General features: G+C 57.3%; 1 protein-coding gene across 3 annotated transcripts in view; it reads right to left on the reverse strand.

The window, feature by feature from the left end:
- Positions 1 to 17934, reverse strand: part of ATP2B2 (ATPase plasma membrane Ca2+ transporting 2) — a 376005-nt gene that overhangs the window by 164991 nt on the left and 193080 nt on the right. Inside the window, exon 1 of one of the 3 annotated variants that reach the window (XM_006077475.4) lies at positions 7279 to 7408. The exons of the other annotated variants lie outside the window; for them this stretch is intronic. The gene's annotated coding sequence lies outside the window, so the exon portion shown is untranslated. Of the gene's footprint in view, positions 1 to 7278; positions 7409 to 17934 lie in introns of those variants that run through there. 3 annotated transcript variants of the gene reach the window in all.

A 17934-nucleotide genomic window follows, 5' to 3' on the forward strand; every position in this document is an offset into this window, starting at 1 on the left:
ACGTGCACCGCGCCATCCCCATGAGACTCAGCTTTCACCACCATGCCCTACAAGGGAGGCGCTGCCCCCATTTGACAGCTGAGGGAACTGAGGCCCAAAGGTGAAGGGCACATAGCTGGTCAGCACCTGGGCCTCAGGTCTGAGGCTGGGCCGGCTGGGCCCACACTTGGTCCTGAACCACCGTCCACATCACCGCTCAGCCAGGCCATGTGGGACCTCCCCCTGCCCCCCCTCCCCCTGGCGCATCAGGTCGAGGAGCAGACTCGGGCAGCTGGAGCCCAGAGCCCCTTGTAGCCTCCCCAGGATCCTCCTGCCCTGCCCAGCCTGGACAGGAAGTGGTGGCAGCTCAGCTCCCGAGCTACCCTGGAGCCGGCACTCGGTCTAGGGAGGCCAGGCTGCAGCGATGCCTTTGGACCAAACTGCCCACAGCTCCTGCAGTGCAGCCCCTGGGCAGCCAGGCGTGGACAGGTGAAGCAGCCTGGGCTGGCGTGGAGAAGTCCAGACCTTTGTAGACAACTTCCCTTGCAGTGGCAGGAGAAGCCTGGAGAGACCCGCTTCCTTCCCCAGGAGCTACAAGGCTCCTGGATCCCAAACACGGTCATCCACTCACGGCTTCCCCCAACAAGCTCGTCCAACCCCAGGCTTCACTACAGCACAGTATCTCTGGGTCTTTGAATCAAATCCACTCCAGCCCTGGGACCAGGATTTGCCCCTTCTGCAGATATCTTTAAGGAAGTCCTCTGGGGGCCCTTCCCCAAAAGCAGGACAGAAATGCAACGTCTTTCAAACACCTGATGCGGTGGGGGCTTCACTTGTGATAGTTTTGTCCATCACATCGTGCACAGATATGTTTGTGAGATACGGTTCTTCAAGCTCAGAGAGGCAAAGCTCAAGGTCACACAGCAGCAAACGCTGGCACTGGGATTTCAATTCAAGTCTACCTGATGGCACGAGAGGCAATTACTTTAACACTGACCTCTGGGCAGGCCCTGAGCTGAGCGCTTCCTTTGCATTACTTCACCAAATTCTCCCACAAGCAACTGTATAACAACAACACCACTTTTATTACTCCCCATCGTACAGATGAAGAAACATCCTCTGGGCCCTCAACTGCAACACAGCACCAGGCACTTGATTTGAAACCCATTTGCCTCTCACAACTGAGAAGGTGGCTACTGATGTTACCCCCACTTAACGGAGGAGTAAACTGAGGTTAAGTCACTGGTTCAACCACGCACGGCTATTTCATGGTGGAGCCACTTGTTAGCTAGCATATGGCTTGGATTAAGCAATTACCCTCCCACACATTAAGTTAAAAAAATATTTGTAAAATGCTTGAGGATACATTTTAACTATTAGAAATGACTATTAGGATTAGCATTTTAGAACTTGGCTATGATCCCACAGACTGAGTGGCTGCTGTCCCATTCTCCAGAAGAGAACACTGAGGTTCACAGAAGGGACTGTGGGCTCTCAACCTTCTGCCCTGCACTGGTTTTCGGAGGCCAGCAGGGCTCACTCACGCCCCGCCAGCTACCCTGCCCACTCTTAGCTCTTCTCTCCCCAAGGCCCTACAGGCTCTGGGTGAACACAGGGCTGGCTGGAGGTCTTGCCCTATGGGTTCCTGGCTACGTGGAGCCTCCGTTCAGCAGCTGTACCAAGGGAGGAAGGAGAAAGTGCACTGGAGACCTAGGTACATTCTCAGCTCTGCCCCTCATTTGCTGGGTGACTTGGGCACTTCTGAACTCCCCAGGCCTCAGTCTCTTTGTCTGTAAAATGGGTAACAGTGAGGAAATGCAGCAATGTGCGTTGGATTCACTGGCAGTAAAGGGGCTTTCTAGTAGCTCAGACAGTAAAGCATCTGCTTGCAATGCAGACCTGGGTTCGATTCCTGGGTTGGGAAGATTCCCCCGGAGAAGGAAATGGCAACCCACTGCAGTATTCTTGCCTGAAGAATCTCATGGACAGAGGAGCCTGGCAGGCTACAGTCCATGGGGTCACAAAGAGTTGGACACAACTGAGCAACTAACACATACACGGCAGTAAATGCTCAACAAATACAGTCGTCCCAAGACCCCCGGCAAATGCAGAAACTCGGGATGCTCAAGTCCCTTCCAGGAGGCCGTCTGTATTTGGGGGCCACACACCTGCAGGTACAGTGGCTGACTTCATTCGTGACTGCAATGGGTTGCTTCGTGTCTACCCAAATTCAAGCCTACTCGGCACCTCAGAAGGTGCCCTTATTTCGAAAGGGGGTCTTTGTAAATCTCAGTCATCCTGGATTTAGGGTGGGCCCTGTATTCAGTGACTATAAAGAGGAGGTGAAAGGGGAGAGGACACAGGGTGAGATGAATACGGATTTGAGAGGGAGTGACGTGGCTGCAAGCCAAGGAATGCCTTGTATCGCCTCTCTCGGGGCCTCTAGGGCGAACTGGCCCTGCCAACACCTTGATTTCAGACTTCCAGCCTCCAGAACTGTGAGAAAATAACTTTCATTGTTTTAAGCCATTAAACAGTTTGTGGTCGTTTGCAACAGTGGCCACAGCAAACACACACAGCAGTCGTAACTGCTGCGGCTGGTCATGCCTCCGACGCGCCCTGGCTCAGCCTCTTCACCCCGAGGGCCGGCTGGCGGGAGAATCTGCTCCCACTGAGGACATGAGGCGGGCGGGATCACGGTCCCCGCCTTCCAGGGGGAGCATGGGACCAGGGTGCCATCACAACTTGCCCAAAGTCACTGATCCATGCCAGAGGTGGGCCTGGAAACCCGGTCACTCAATCCTCAGACCAAGGTCGTCTCCCCCACACCCGGGGCCTCTGTAGCCTCAGAGACCCCAGTCCTGGTGTCCCTTCCCCTGACCACATCTGGCCCGGCCACCTCTGCATGGAACCCTGCAGAGGCTTCCTGAGATGTGCAGGATGCTTCCGAGGGCTGGAGGGCAGGGTGAAGCCCTCAACACGTCTCCCGGCAATCACATTATTTCTTCTGTTTTAACTGCTGTCACCCTGCAGTCCTATGAAGTGGGCAGACTGGGAAACACAGTCCCACTTTACAGATCCAAAACCGAGCCTCCAAGAGGCGGCAGGGCTGACACAAGGGCACGCAAAAGCCGCGGAGGTAGGTTCTTAGCTCACACCTTCCAGTTCTGTCTCCACAGTTTCCATTCACTAAGCCATGAACACAAGCCACATCCTGAGCCCAGCACTCTTTCACTCGCGCTTTACCGCAGCCCGGGACGTGGGTACCCTTGTCATCCATCCACAGATGGGTGAACTGGGCAATGGTGGTCACCTGGAATCCCAGACACACTGCCTCCATCCACTTTCAGCTCTCAAAAAGTGACACAGTGAAGTCGCTCAGTTGTGTCCGACTCTGCGACCCCATGGACTGTAGCCTACCAGGCTTCTCCATCCATGGGGTTTTCCAGGCAAGGATAACTGGAGTGGGTTGCCATTTCCTCCTCCAGGGGATCTTTCTGACCCAGGGATTGAACCCGCGTGTCCTGCACTGGCAGGCAGGTTCTCTACCTCTGAGCCACCCGGGAAGCCCTGAGTTAAGCAGCCCTACTTTAAAACTATCTCCGTTCTAGAGAAGGGCAGAGTGGAGTTACAGATAGGAGCCTTGTCACCACTGTCAGGACACGGCCGGGGTGAGGCATCCCCAGGGCTCAGGGCCAAGGCCCAGGGAGTCTCCTTGGAGCCCTCCTCCCAGCCACATGGGACCTGAAGCTTGCCTGCTCCCAGAGAGGCCTGATTTAACTGTGCACGTGGAAGTCAGGGGCTGGGGGTCGGACGGAGGACTGGAGGGCTGGACAGCCAAGGTTCAGTCTCCTTCTGCCGCCAACTTGCCAGGCACCCTCAGTTTCCCAGGAGGTGGTGGTGGCTGGGGAGCCGCCTGATGGCAGGCACCCCCAGCTCCAAGAGTCCGTGAGCTCCAAAAGCTCATTCTCACGCCCCTCGGCTCCCCCCTCCCCGGGGTCTCAGAGCCGTAGAGATGAGAACGCAGGGACTCTGATGAAGAGGCAGTCCCCAGGACCTCCTGACATACTGGGGGACCCAAAGATCTGCCCCCACAGATGATTCTTTAGGTTCTTGTCTTCGCTCCTGACCTTGGCCGATCACAGCAGCAACGTGCTCTGCTGCCCCGGCTCCTGGCCCCGACTCCAGGCATGGCTCTGTACACAGCCCTCTGCAGGAGTCCAGGGCCCTGGCCAGCTGCAGGCCAGGCAGGGCAGGGACAGGTCTGCCCTGGCCACACGTGAAGACACTGAGATGCTGAGACAGAGAGACTTTTCCAAGGTCACACAGCTGCCCAGGGGTGGAGCCTGGGCCTGGCGTGGGCAGCCTTTTACCTTAGACTCAAGTATCTGGGGGAAACCAGTGGCCCAAACAGGCCTCTGCTGCTGGGTGCCTGGGACCAGAGGGAGGCTGGCAAGACTCCCCACTCTCCACTGAGCACAGTATGACCTGGGACAAGTCCCTTCCCCTGGCTGGGTGTAGGTGTCAATTCCGTGGGGTCGCAGGGTGGCAGAGGTATCCGGCTGCCCAGGACAGGGCCACACCTGCCTGGGGAGGGTTCCGCCTTCACCCACAGGAGACCCTCTGGACCCTTTCTTGGAGCCGCACCCCCAGACCCTAAGATCTTGGCTGGCTGGTGCTCAAGAGGCTGGCAGCCCAAATTGGAGCTGGCCTTTCACAGGACGGGAGAGGAGGAGGGTGTCTCAGGGGTCAGGCAGGGATCCAGGCAGCCTAGCCTACCCCCCATCTCTGCCACGTTCCGGCTGTGTGACCTTGGGTAAGTGCCTTCACTTCTCTGTGCAGCTTCTTCATCTGGGATGTGAGGATAAGAAGGCTATGGGAGGCCTCACTGAAGTGCCAACCACGGAGTCATTAGCTCCGTGAAGGCTAGCTGGCTTATTATCATCTGTCCCGGTGTCCTTGACCCGCACCTGTCCTGGGCGGAGAGAGACAGGGTGGGGGGAGGGGTGGGGTGGTCAGTGGGAAAACAGAGGGAGGGGACCAGCCACGGGCAGCTTTCCTGACTTTCGGATTGAAGAAGACTTTGGAGGCTGCCGGAGGCGTCCCACGCCCCAGCTCTCAAAGACCCCACACCAGCGTGCCGGTTTTTGGGTGCCCAGAGAAGGGGGTAGCGGGGCTAGTCGGGGCTCCTGGTGGTCTGGGTCATGGGCAGAGGTCACATCCGCCTCCTCCTCTGTTTCCTTTCCAATTCCAGGCACTTCTGCAGAGCACCAAGAAGCCAAGATGGCCTTGCTGAGCACAGACACGGCTCTCTGGGAATGTGGGCTAGCCCTCCCCTCAGGCCTGTGTGGGGGCAAGTGTCCCTCTGTCCCCACAGGCAGTCCCCTGGGGCGCAATCCCCTCCCAGCGCCCAGGGAGGTACCTGCACTCCCACGAAGGAGGCCTGCCTGTCGAGGGGCGAGTGTGTGCTACATCTCTGCCTGGGCCATCTTAGTACCTGGGCAACACACACTCACCTGTGGGTACACCCCAGCAGGCCCTGCAGCTGCCAGTGCATGGACAGGCATGCGGATGGCACACAGGACGCCACACGTGTGTGCCTGTCACTTTCACAAGCCACAGTCACGGCTGCCACGGGGCCTCGCGGCATGCGGGCCGATGCACCCGTGGGCAGCCTACGGCATTTCTGGGTTGGCGCTGCTTGCACGCATGTGAGGGCATGCTGCCCTCACAGGTGTGAGTGTGTGCGCGCGCGTGTGCAGGCACATGCATGCTGCAGTCGTGTAGATGCTGTGTTCTGCAGGTGAGCAGGTGGTATTCAGGGCTGTGAACTGTATTCACATGTGCTGGGGTGTATCTGGGGGCACCGGCATGCCATATGTGTGTGTATAATTTGAACACATACGATGCACTACTCTGTGTACTATATTTGTATCTGTGCATCTGTGCAGATCTGTGGATGTATGTGTGCCCTGATGAGAATGGGACTAGGGGGAGTATGAAGGTGGCTGAATAATATGGGCCACCTGCCTCTTTCCTGGACACCACCCCCCTCACCAGCAGGGTTCCCCCAGAGACACAGTCCCCTCCCTGCCTCTGCTCTTCCAGCGAAGTTAACAGGCGGAGGGCCCCGGGTCCTGTGCTCCAAGCCCCCTCCTCCCTCACACGTCAAAGAAGAATTTCTCCGGATGGCGCCCGCCACTCCTGGAGATGCCCCAAACGTCAGCTCTGCCTCCTCCCAGCGACCTGGAGAGCAATGCAGGCAAGGAGAGGAGCCCGCTCCGTGCCGCGCAAGGGGGCTTCAGCGTCGCACCTAGACCCTCTGCTGGCAGAGCCTGCCTGCTCACTTACCCTTCTGAAGGTCGAGCCAGGTTGGGCCGACCCCTCCCCACACGACCTGGGTGAGCAGAGGACAGCCATGGCGTGGACCGGCCACTGGGCTAGAACGGGTGGCTGCCAGGGCAGCTCATCCTTGGGGCATGCAGAGGCCCCCTGCTGGATTTCCCAACCTTGACCCTGCCTGGGGGCAGGGAGGAGCCCCCCTGCCCGATGCCTAGGGCTCAGCCAGAGGCCACCGAGGCTGGTTGGGGCTTTGGGGCGAAAGTGCCAACTCCACCACCCAGCATGACTGCTGCAAAACGGCTGGCCATGCCACTCCTGTTCCTCACCAGGCCGTCTCAGGAACCTGGGGGACGTGCCCCTGCCACCACACGCCCGGCTGGCCTGACCCGGGGCGGGGTGGGGGGGGGCTCCCCAGTACTCCGCAGCAGCCCACCCCACCGAGGGGACCCTCCACGGGGGCCTCCCTCTGCCTCTTTCCCGGGACTCTGGCCGCGGCGGGCAGGGGGCAGCCTCCGGTCCCCTGCGTCTCCCTGGGACGAAGCTCAGAAGGAAAAGAACCTTGCCCCCACTGCCTGCCGGCCGGCCCTTGCGTAACGTCCATTAGATGCATCCGCTGCCCAGAGGCGGCCAGAATCTGCCTGAGACCCCGGGCATCCGCCTGTCCGAGGCCCCCCTGCCCATGTCCCTGGCGCCCCAGCCCTCCCCCCACAGCACATGGACCCTCACACTAGTGTCTCCCTCAGCGGGCCGGCTCCTAGTGCAGCCTGAGCTGCTGTCAGATAAACAAGCCCGGCTCTTACCCACCCCCCTCCCCCCCACCAACGCTGCCACCGCCGCCACCATCAGCACTGGAAAAAAAAAAGAAATGAAATGAAACAAAATAAAATGGATGAGGGGAGAGCGAAATGGGGCGCTTTTTATTTTTTATTTCTCATGCTGGGGGATGCCGGTACTTACTTGGCTACGAAAATCGCCACAAATCCGGCACGGTTTCCAGGCGGGCAGCCCCGGAATCGCGGTGCGGCAGCTGGTCCCGCGGCTGAGCCCAGCCGGCGTGCCCGGGTCCCTCTGCAGACTGTACCATCCTGCCCGAGCAGGTGGGGGGGCGGGGGGGAGGTGGGAAGGCGCCGGCGCCGGCTTCTAGGAGAGCATCTAGCCGGCAAAATGCAAGATCTCGGGGGAGGTGGAGGCCGCCCCTGTCGCTGCACAGCCGCCCAGGCTGGGGGAGGGGGCACCGGAGGACGAGGGAGGGGCGCGGAGAGGGCGCGTTCTGATGGGGGGCTGGGGGAGGCGGGGGGCGGGGGCGGCGGTGCGCGGACCGAACCACCACCGCCACCGCCACGGTGTTGTCTGCGGTTTTAATTCTCCCCGTGGGGTCATGAGGAACCGAAGCTGGCAGAGTCCCAGGAATATGCCCGCTCCCCCAAGCAGGAGGGGATGTCAAGGGCATGGTGGGGGTAGGCTCGGGGCTGCCCTGGAGGGGAGGGGATCCTTCGGATGAGCGGTGGACGTGCGGGGTAGGGGGGGCACTGATAGAGAGGGGAGGATTTTGCCCATACCGCCCTACTTTCCTTTACTTTCCGAGGGACCCATTCAGCTAGGCAGGGGCTCTGGTGCCCCCTCTTTTTGAGCAGGACACCCCCAGACCTGGGGGGGCAAAGGTCACATGGGGAGCGGGTGGACTCAAGACAGACTAAACACAACTGTGGTTGTAGGACCAATGGAACCAAGCCGGCAGTGAGCTCCCTGCTGCCATGGCAACACAGCCCCTGGACCCCCACAGCCCCTGGACCCACCGCAGCCCCACTGCGGGCTGGGAGCACCCCCACCTGCCGGGGGGCTGCAGGTCTGCAGAGGACTCTCTCCAGGGGCCATTTCTCCACTCACAAGTGCCCCTGGCAAAGGGCTGCGTATGCCTTGCACCTCTCCAGAATTTGCAGGGTGATGAGCTGGGGGGCTGATGGTGTCCAGAGGACCCCAGAGACCCCCAACAAGGAGTCTGCAAGAATGGGATTCCCCCAGCCAGTTGCCGGCTTCTTCCCACCTCTTCTCTGCAGACCTGCTGCCCATTTACCTCCTGATGGGTGAGGAGGCCAGCCCTGGGAGCAAGGGTAGGAGGTCACAGTGCATGCAGGGGCCTCTCTTAGTTTCCGGAGCCTCCCCCTCCACCGGCCTGCTCCCTCTTCCTGCTTGGCAGGAGGCACTGAAGGCGGAAGGACCTTTAGGACAGTGTCTCGGGGCACCTGTCCACACGGAAGGGGTGCTATAGGGGCAGGGTGAGGGCTGGGGGTGCCCTGGGAGGCCGCTCCAGACTCCAGCTGCCTCCTTCCCCTGCCCCCACTCCCAGCCCACTTCTGAGCTGCCCGCCCGAGCGTCCCGAACTGCCGCTCCATCCCTGGGCTGGCACAGAATATCAATTTGTCTCGTTAAGCTGAAAGTCTGCACTGCACCAAAATCAGAACCCGGCCCGGGCAGAGGGGCCACGAGAGGCAGAGAACCAGGAGCACCAGCGGCCACACAGATACCCCCTTGCCCTTCATCGCACCAGCCCCGCCTGGGGTCCCCTTCTGCCACTGGGCCAGGCCAAGTGAGATGCAGGAGGCTGGTGAGAAGCTGAGGATGCTACGCGGGGTGGCCTGGGCTCCCCTGGGGCCGGCGGAGGGGGCACCGGGCTGCGTTCCAAAGGAGCAGCCCTGGACGCCGCTCAGGGAGGCTGGGACCTCCTGCCTCGGCCCCTTCTCAGGGGGTGCCAACAGGGGTACTCCACTGGTCCCCCTCCACTCAGACTCCTAAGACATACCCTACTTCAGGAGGGGCCATACCAGGAGTACCCCCTTTTCCAGGGCCTGGGGTGGGGGGAAGCCTCTGCCCCCCAACATGGGGCCAAGTAAAAGTGTTGGAGGTGCTGGGGTGAGGGCAAGCACAGAACGGCAGAGGGGAGAGGCCCACTTCAGCTCCCGTCCAGTGGGAACAACGGTGTCTGGGCCAGGAATCCCACCTCTATGACTGTGAGATGACTGGGGGCACACACGGCTCTTTCCCTGTGATTACAAAGCAAACAGCCCTGCAAGGGGCCGCTTACAAGCCACTGTCCAGAAAGAATAATCCCTCCCGTGTCCAGTGCGTTTTAGTTCTCAGAGGCCACCTGCAAAACAGTAAATCACTTACTTCTCACAAGTATGCTAGAGAGAGCACCCATATTACAGATGGGGAACCTCGGTGGGCCCGAGGCATTGCAGTGGCCAGGGTAAGGTCCCTCAGTTGGGAAGGGGGCAGACGGAACCCGTGCTCCAAGCCTGAGGACTACAAGCCCAGGGCTCCCTACACATGAAGGCAGAGACACAGGCCACCTGAGGGCCCACACTCATCCGCTTGGCTGTCCTAACAGGGACAGCCTGTTCCCTGACCCCTGTGAGGGCTGGGCTGAGCCTTCACTAAGGGACACCAAACTCTTGGGAGCTCATGGGTTTTGGTTCTCAGGATCTAAGCCTAGCACGGCATCTGGCTAAGCTCCCATCTCTTTGGCATTTCAGGCCTGTGTACTTCAGCCTCTGCATCCATGCCCCAAGTACAGGATACTCCCTAACTTTTGAGGCAGTCCAAGTGCTAAATGGCAGAGTTTGGAAGCTTTCCTTATGTTAGGCCCACAGACTCCTACTCATCCTTCAAAGTCCAGCTCAAATGCACCTGCCTTACCCCTCCCCTGGAATCAATTCTGATTCCAGCAACAGAATTGGTCCATAACTCTGGCCCAGCTCTGACCACATTTCACATCTGTCTCCCTTCCAGGCTTGTGACCACATCAACTCTGTCTCCAGGTTCCAGCTCCCAGCACACGGTAGGTGCCACAATAAAGGCTCGAGTGAATCTGCTGTTGTGTGGTTTTACGTTATCAAATACCGCAACGTGAAAGACGCTTATCCAGCTCTCCTGTTTTATAGCTGAGCAAACTGAAGCCTGAAGATAAAAGGTGTCTGGGGCTCACCAAGGTCATTCCTAAGGGTGAAATCTGGCCACAGACATTCATCCCTGGCCCCCTTTGCCTCCCCCTCCGACAGCAGACACACCTGGGGCATCTGGCCTGTCCTTCCAGGATATGTTGGGGGTAGGAGGTACTGGACAGGCAGAGGCGTTGTGAAATCAGACAAACAATGGCACTAGTGTTGCAACTCTGGGAAGGTTGGAAATGACAGGTCAGGGTCACCTACAGGGAAGTGGGAGAGAGAGGCAGGGGCCAGCCAGGAGGAGCGCCCATAGCTTCTGCCTCCAGCATGATCTCGCTTGTGGGGAACACGGCTTGAGGTCAGGGTTGGGGGAAGATCTGAGAAACAGGGTAGGGTTCCAGTGGGATTTCAACTTGTGTTTAGGTGGCCAGTTTTCTCCCCGGGGGCAGATCCCAGGGCCGAAAAGACAGGGGAAGTGGAGAGGGTCTGTCCACCCAGGGATGAGGGTGGGAGCCTGGCCCAGGCATTTTTCACGGGGGAGACTGACAAGGTAGGTCCAGACAGGTCTGAGGGAGGCAGAGTGGGATGCAGTCTGAGGCCCGCTGTGTCCCTTCTGGAAGGTAACAGGCTCTCTGTGGCTTTCCCCCCTTGAGGGGAAGCAGAAATGAGAACTAAGCTTGCCTTGGCCTTGCCCAGCTCAAGGTCTCCTGAAGCCTGGGCCGGGGTCCTGGGGAAGCTGCCATCACAAGGAGCTGCTGGCTGGGCCCTTTGGGGGATGAGAAGCTATTTCCAAAGGCCCCTGCCGGAGAGTCTGGGCTTCTTCCCATTTTACAGGAGAAAACTGAGGCCTGGAGATTTCGAATGACTTGCTTAGGAGTTACAGGGCCAGGGAGGGCCAGAACTCAGATTCGAACCCAGATCTGTGCCACTCAAGATTTAAGCCCGTCTGTCTGTCCTTGCCTCAATCCACCCAGCTCTGAGGCCCATGACTCAGACTCTCTGAGGCCCCTGGTCTTTAAGGGGCCACAGAATGTTAGGAGGCCTCGTGGCCCAGCGTGGCCTAACTCTTCCCTCGACCACGTTGGGGTCCTCCATCCACTCCCACCAAGGTCCAAAAGTCCCTTGAGACAACCTGGTCTTGGGCTGAGGCTTTGTGGTCAGACAAAGCTGAGTTCAGATCCCGGCTCCTTCATTTACCAGCTGTGTGACTCTGGGCAAGTGACTCAATCTCCCTGGGTCCCCATTTTCTCATCTGCACAACTGGGACAGTAATACCTATCTGGCAGGTCTGCACGCTAGAGAGAATGGCAGCTGTTATTCATAGAAAAAACACAGGGGTCAGCTTCTTTTCCCAACCAGGAAAGGTTGGGGGAGTGGGCCTCATGTAGCCCTTTGTCCCGCTGGCGAATGATGGTCCTCAGATGCCACCGGCGGGGCCTGGGCAGGGCCAGCCTCCAGAACTCTGAAAGCCCAGTCAGCCCTGCTGAGTTGCAAACCCGGGTCCCCGCTTCCCGGCCTCCCCCGGGTCTTGCTCCCTCAGTAAGGAGGGTGCAGGCCTGGCCCCTGGCTACTCCAGCTGCCATTCATACTGACGTCCTACTGGGTGTCTCCTGTGTTGTGAGATTTGCCAAATCCTGAGTGCTAACCCAATTTCAGTCGTGTCCAGCTCTTTGTGACTCTATGCGCCATAGCCCGCCAGGGATTCTCCAGGCAAGAAAACTGGAGTGGATTGCCATGCCCTCCTCTAGGGGATCTTCCTGACCCAGGGATCGAACCCACGTCTCTTAATGTCTTCTGCTTTGGCAAGCGGGTTCTTTGCCACTAGTGCCACCTAGGAAGCCCTTTCTGGGAGGTAGATCCTATTTTTATCCCCCCACCCCCATTTTACAGATGAGGAAACTGAGGTTCAGAGAGGTGAAACGATGTCCCAGGTCATAGAGTGAGTGGGGGAACTTGGGCCCGAAACAGGGCTGCGTGAGGCCCCATGCTGAGCCCAGGGTCTGTGGGAGGTGAGCGTAAACCCGACCCAGGAAGTCATGCGGGACCTGAATTTCCCACAGATCTGAACATCTCAGAGGACCTACCCTAACCCTCCAGCAGGGTGGGACAGGTATGCAGCCATGGCTGACTGCCCCCCTTCCCCCCCAACCATGAGGCCAGGAATACAGGCTAATTAGGGAGTGGGGACTTTCCCATCTGATAGAACAGAGCCTGGTGAGTCAAAAGCTACTCTGGGAAGACTCCCTGGGGGATGCAGCCTTTTCCGGGCTTGGGAAACCACGGTCTCATTTGTGTTCATCCTTCAGGTTAATGTGACCGTGTTAATGCACAAATATCTATACACTGCCCACTCCCATCTGCCCATCCTGCCTCCTCACCTTGGTCTCCCCCTGCTATCCTCCTCTGGCTTACCCACCCCCTGCACCCTAAAGCCCTCCCTCAATTACTCTAAACCCCTCTTTGGCTTCCCTGTGCCTTCAGCATAAAACCTAAATTCCCGATCACGGCTTATGAGGCCTGGATGACTGTCCCAGACCCCTCCCCTTATCTTCTGTACATCAAGTCCTTCTTGCTTATGAAACACACCCCTGCATTTCCATGCCTCTGGGTCTCCGCGTGCACTGCCTGATCTGCCAGGAGAACTTCTACTCATCCTTCAAACTCAGCTCCAGCAATTCCTCTTCCAGGAAGCCTTCCCTGATTTCTTCTCCATCATCTCTGCCTCCCCCACTTCCCCACCAATAGAGTCATTGTAATTAATTTTTTTATGTATACCTGTCTTGTTCATCGCAGGGCAGGGGGGCCAGGTTCCTTGGGGATAGGGAAGAAGTCTCATTTGCCTATTGTATCCCGAGCACTGGGCACACAGCCTTAATAAATATTGATTGAACTGATGAATACAGGTTTGTTGAATGAAAATGCAATTCCCCTGGTGGTTTTAAACTGGTATTTGCATCTCTCTATGGCTCTGGAAATATTCTTTGGGCCTGCTTGGAGGTCCTGATTAAAGGTTGCTATGTCCTGAATGGGTCAATGAATGGGATTCCCTCTGCCTGCCCATCTTGGGAAGGGGAAAGGAAGACCCCCAACTTCCCTTGAATACCCTGTCCAGAGACGTGTCAACAGGCTCGAGATGCCTCAGCCTGGGGCTGGACTCAAGGTGAGTTATGTCCCCAGGGAAGAGCCCTTGTCCCTAAATGCTCTCTCCTAGATATCCACAGCCTGACATCTCACCATTAGTAATTCATTTCTTTGGATTATTCAGTCATCAAATATGTATTCAGCCTTCACTGAATATGAGGTACTGTGCTGGGGTCCCTATTTAACATTTATTTGTGTGTATGTGTGTATATATATATATATATATTTTTTTTTTTTTTCATTTCTACTGGAAGACTGACTCCCTGGAGGAACAGGAGGAGAAAGGAGAAAAACAGAGAGTGGGGATGGTGAATCCAGGAATGTCAGGAGAAGAGGGAAGAAAATCTGTTATTTGCTGAGCCCCTACTATGTGCCAGGCACTTAACACAAGAGCTACCATTTTACTCCTCGTCACCACCCCAGGAGAATTTAGTGTTCTCAGGCCTCAGTTTAGAGGAGAAGCAGCAGCCCAGAGCGGGTGAGTAGCTCGCTTAAGGGGACACAGCTGTGTGGAACAGGATCGAGCATTCGAACTGAGCACTGTCTGCGACCTCTATGGACGTCTTCCCACCCAGGAGGCTGCAGGGACCCAGCAGGGAAAAAGGACAAGGTCAGAGGGGTGACAACTGAGATGCTCCAAGCTGAGAGGCCTGCCTGCTGAGGGACGGGGAAACTGGACACACGGCTGGGCTTCTGACCAGTGAGAAGTTCAGCTGTGAACGTGGCCTGTGGCTCGTCACAGTGAAAGGCTGGCTGCAGGGGCCACATGGGCTGTGTGCTGAGTGTTCTCCGTTGTGCCAACGCACAATCTAGGTACCCACAGCTAACCTGCTACGTGGAGAGGATCGCTCTGGTTTTACTGATGAGAACACTAAGACCTGGAGAATGGGGAGGGCGTTTTGTCCAGGACTAAACAGCTGGAGCCAGAGTCAGAACTCAGATCTCTTCTGGAAGGCTCGTGGAAGGGTGGTGGGCTTGGGGGTTCACCCTTAGGAGCTTTCCAAGCTGCCAAGGCTTTCAGCAGAATGGAAGCCCCCCTTCTTGACCTGTCACTCAAGTCTCCAGCTTCTAAGATGGGAAGGGGCTCATCTGCTTCAGTCCCCCTTTGCATCCAAAGGTGGCAAGGAAGTAGGGGTGGGTACATTGAGTTTGGGCACTTGAGCCCAATGGACTAGCCCCAGTCCTGTCCACCCTGATGGGCTGTGTGACTTTGGGAAAATCCCGCCCCTCCCCATCTCTCTGGCCTCAGGCTCCTTATCTGTAAAATAGGCACACAGTACTATCTGCTTCCTGCCTCTCTGACTGCTCATTTGTTCAACAAAGATATGCTGATGCCCCCCACTTGTCAGGCTCCTTGCTAGGTGCTGAGGATACAACGGTGAACAGAAAAGCCCATGGTAGCCTCTTAGGAGGGTTTAGAGACAGCTGTGAAATGAAAGGACCACACAAACCGACCTGCATGTATAAAGGGGTCTGCGATGAAGGAGCAGAGGCTGTGAGCGGCTTAGGCAGGAATGTCTCTGGTAGAAGTGAGGGAGGAGCTGAAGAAGGTCTCCCTGAGGGGGTGGCGACTGAGCAGGAGCTCACTAGGTAAAAAGTGGTGTTTCTGGCAAGGGGAATGGCATGTGCAAAGGCCCTGAGGCTGGAAAGGGTTTAGCCATTCTCGAGGGGTACAGAGGCAGCCGGATTACTAGCAGGGGAGAGTAGGCAAGGGGCTTGGGGTGGGGGTAGGGCTTGTGGACCAGTTATAGAATGCTGGGAATAGGAGGGACCTTTGAAAGGGACTTCCCTTGTGGCTCAGCTGGTAAAGAATCTGCCTGCAATGCGAGACACCTGGGTTTGATTCCTGGGTCAGGAAGATCCCCTGGAGAAGGGAAAGGCTACCCACTCCAGTATTCTGGCACTTCCTCGTTGCCTTTGGATGCAAAGGGGGACTGAAGCAGATGAGCCCCTTCCCATCTTAGAAGCTGGGAATAGGAGGGACCTTAGGTTTGAAGAATTAATTAAATGGGATGAGGAACATCAGGCCCATGGCAAGGGCCTGCCGCTGGAGAGAACTGCACAGTGTCACGGGACAGCCACACTGCACGTCACCCGCCTTCCCCAGGGAATGTGTTCACTCAACAAACCGGGACCGGGGCAGACCCTGGGCTAGGGACACGCTAGCGTCGACCGGGAGGAAAAACACATCCAACAGACACGTGCAGACTCCCACGTGTGCTGGGAGGGGAGGGGAGCCACCCGACAGGAGGAGAAACAGACCAGGAGAGGTGAAGTGGGGGCCCCCACCCCCGGAGTCATAGGCGACTGAGATGGGAGCTGTGGGCTCAGTACTTTTAGTCCAGTGCTCCTGCTAGGGCTCTGATGGTTGCCCTGCTGGGCAGAAGAGACACTATTACTATGAGTCATAAATCATACTAATGAGGTGGCATTGGCCGAACAATGATTACTAAATACTGAGTATGTTTGTTCTAAAAAATGATCATGTTTGGGCTCATTTAATTCTCACTCTTTAAGGCAGTTCTGACTATTATCCCCATTTTACAGATGATAAAAACTGAGGCACAGAGAGGTCAGGGACCTTGGCCAAGGCTGTTCAGTAAGTGGCATTGGGATTTGAACTCAGACATTTTCCTACCCTGCTAGAGGCCTGGGGAATGCTTGGGCGCAGCTAGGCGTGTCCAGCAAGTGGCCCAAGGGAGCAGGGTGGAAGTGAGCTGTGTGGAGTCAGAGGTGGGATGAAAAGGGACGTGGGCTGATGGCCTCCAAAGCCGTCCCCATAGGGGCGTCCCGCTTTGTCCCAGAGGGAGTTCTCTCTGGGACCTGCCTGTGGAGCTGGTTCGTGTGGAATCGGGGCCTGTCGGGGCTGGGAAGTGCTGCCCTGCCCCTCTGTCAGCCTAACCTTCCATTTTACGGCAGGGTGGGGCGGGGGGAGCTGCAGGCCTAGGCAGGCAGCTGGCTGCCTTGGACACTTGCAGCTGAGTGCGTGCTGGCTCCGGGGCAGCCTCTAACCCTGTAAGAAATCTCTCCTGTTGTCTTGTAGGGCCTCCTGATCCACACCCGCCTTCATCAGATTAGGGGTCTGAGAGCAACTGCATAGGGGCCAGGCCACCCTCCGGACACCCTGCATCTGTGGGCCTCTGTGGACGGGACTGCTCTCAAGGCTGGGCCAACATCTCACTCCAGGGCCACTGACAGGCTTCCCCGGGAGGTGCAGTGAGCCCTGGACCAGGAGCTGGCCGAGGTGGGACTAACTGCCGTGAGCCAGGGGGCATTCCCATCTCCTGAGCCCGCCCTCCTCTCCCCCAGCCTCCTGCTCTGCTAACCCCAGGGGCCAGTTTGCCATGAAGAAAAATCCAAGAAGAAAATAGACCAGTCTTGACAAACTGTAAGCAACTTCTTGGACAAGGGTTGCTGTTTCTTTCTTGGTGGGTTGGGGGGGTGGTGGTGGTCACAGCACAGCAGAGAAGAGTGGATCAGAGGCTTGGGGGTCAAAGACATGGGATTGAATTACTGGTGGGTAGCTTTGAGTTAGTCATTTGACCAATCTGAACCTCAGTTTCTACACCTGTGAAATGGGAATACCAATTCTTGCAATTGTGAGAGTGTTGGGAAGCATGAATGACTAACATGTATGCTTGTGGCACATAGTAGGTGCTCAGCAAAGCCTGGCTTGCTTCTCCATCTCTTTCCTGCAAGGTGATACCAATTTTAGGCACAGGAATTCTGGTGATTGATTTCAAACAAAATGAGAGAGAACCGGAAGGTATCACTGGCTTACTTCTTCAGCGCGAACTGATCACGTGCCACATGCCTGTTGGCATGATGACAGCCTCCTGGGGGCAGATGGAGAGGAAGGAAGCGGGGAGGGAGGGTCTGCGGAGTCCTGGGTGCTGAGTGGTACCTCTGCCTTAGTGAGGGTTACTTAGGGCCCCACCCACGTGGGGCTGTCTCCAACCTCTCAGGACCTCCCCCAAGGGGTGGTCCTGTCCCAGGACACTACCCCAAGGGTAGCAACCATCTCCTCTGGGCCTTGGTTAGGACTCTCAGCTGCCAGCCCCACAGAGGAACCCCATAACCTCCTGCCTGAAAATCCAGCCCCCACTCAGCTCCCAGAACTACCCCGGGGGCTGGAGGCCGAGCGGTTTCCAGCTCGGGTATGGGCTCTGAACTCACACACCCCTGGGTTCAAACCCAGACGCCAAAACTCACTGGCTGCGTGACCTTGGGCAAGTCACTTCACATCTCTGAGCCCCCGTTTCTTCATCAGGAGGATAGAGATAATGTTGAGCTCAGAGGATTGTGCTGAGAATTCACTGAGATACTGCGTATGAAACACATCACCCATCCACAGTTAACAGTAGCTTAAAAGGGTGCACAAGGCCCCCTCTCTTTCCTTGAAGCAAGAGGGGCATACGTATCCCACCCTGCGGGTTGGCATGGAGCAGTCTTGCCCGGGGTGCTCTGGAATCACTGGGACTGGCTCATGGACTGAGCGTGGGTATGGCCACGGCACACTGGTGGTCTG

This window comes from Bubalus bubalis, chromosome 21 (genome assembly GCF_019923935.1).
Source record: "Bubalus bubalis isolate 160015118507 breed Murrah chromosome 21, NDDB_SH_1, whole genome shotgun sequence".
Taxonomy (NCBI): domain Eukaryota; kingdom Metazoa; phylum Chordata; class Mammalia; order Artiodactyla; family Bovidae; genus Bubalus; species Bubalus bubalis.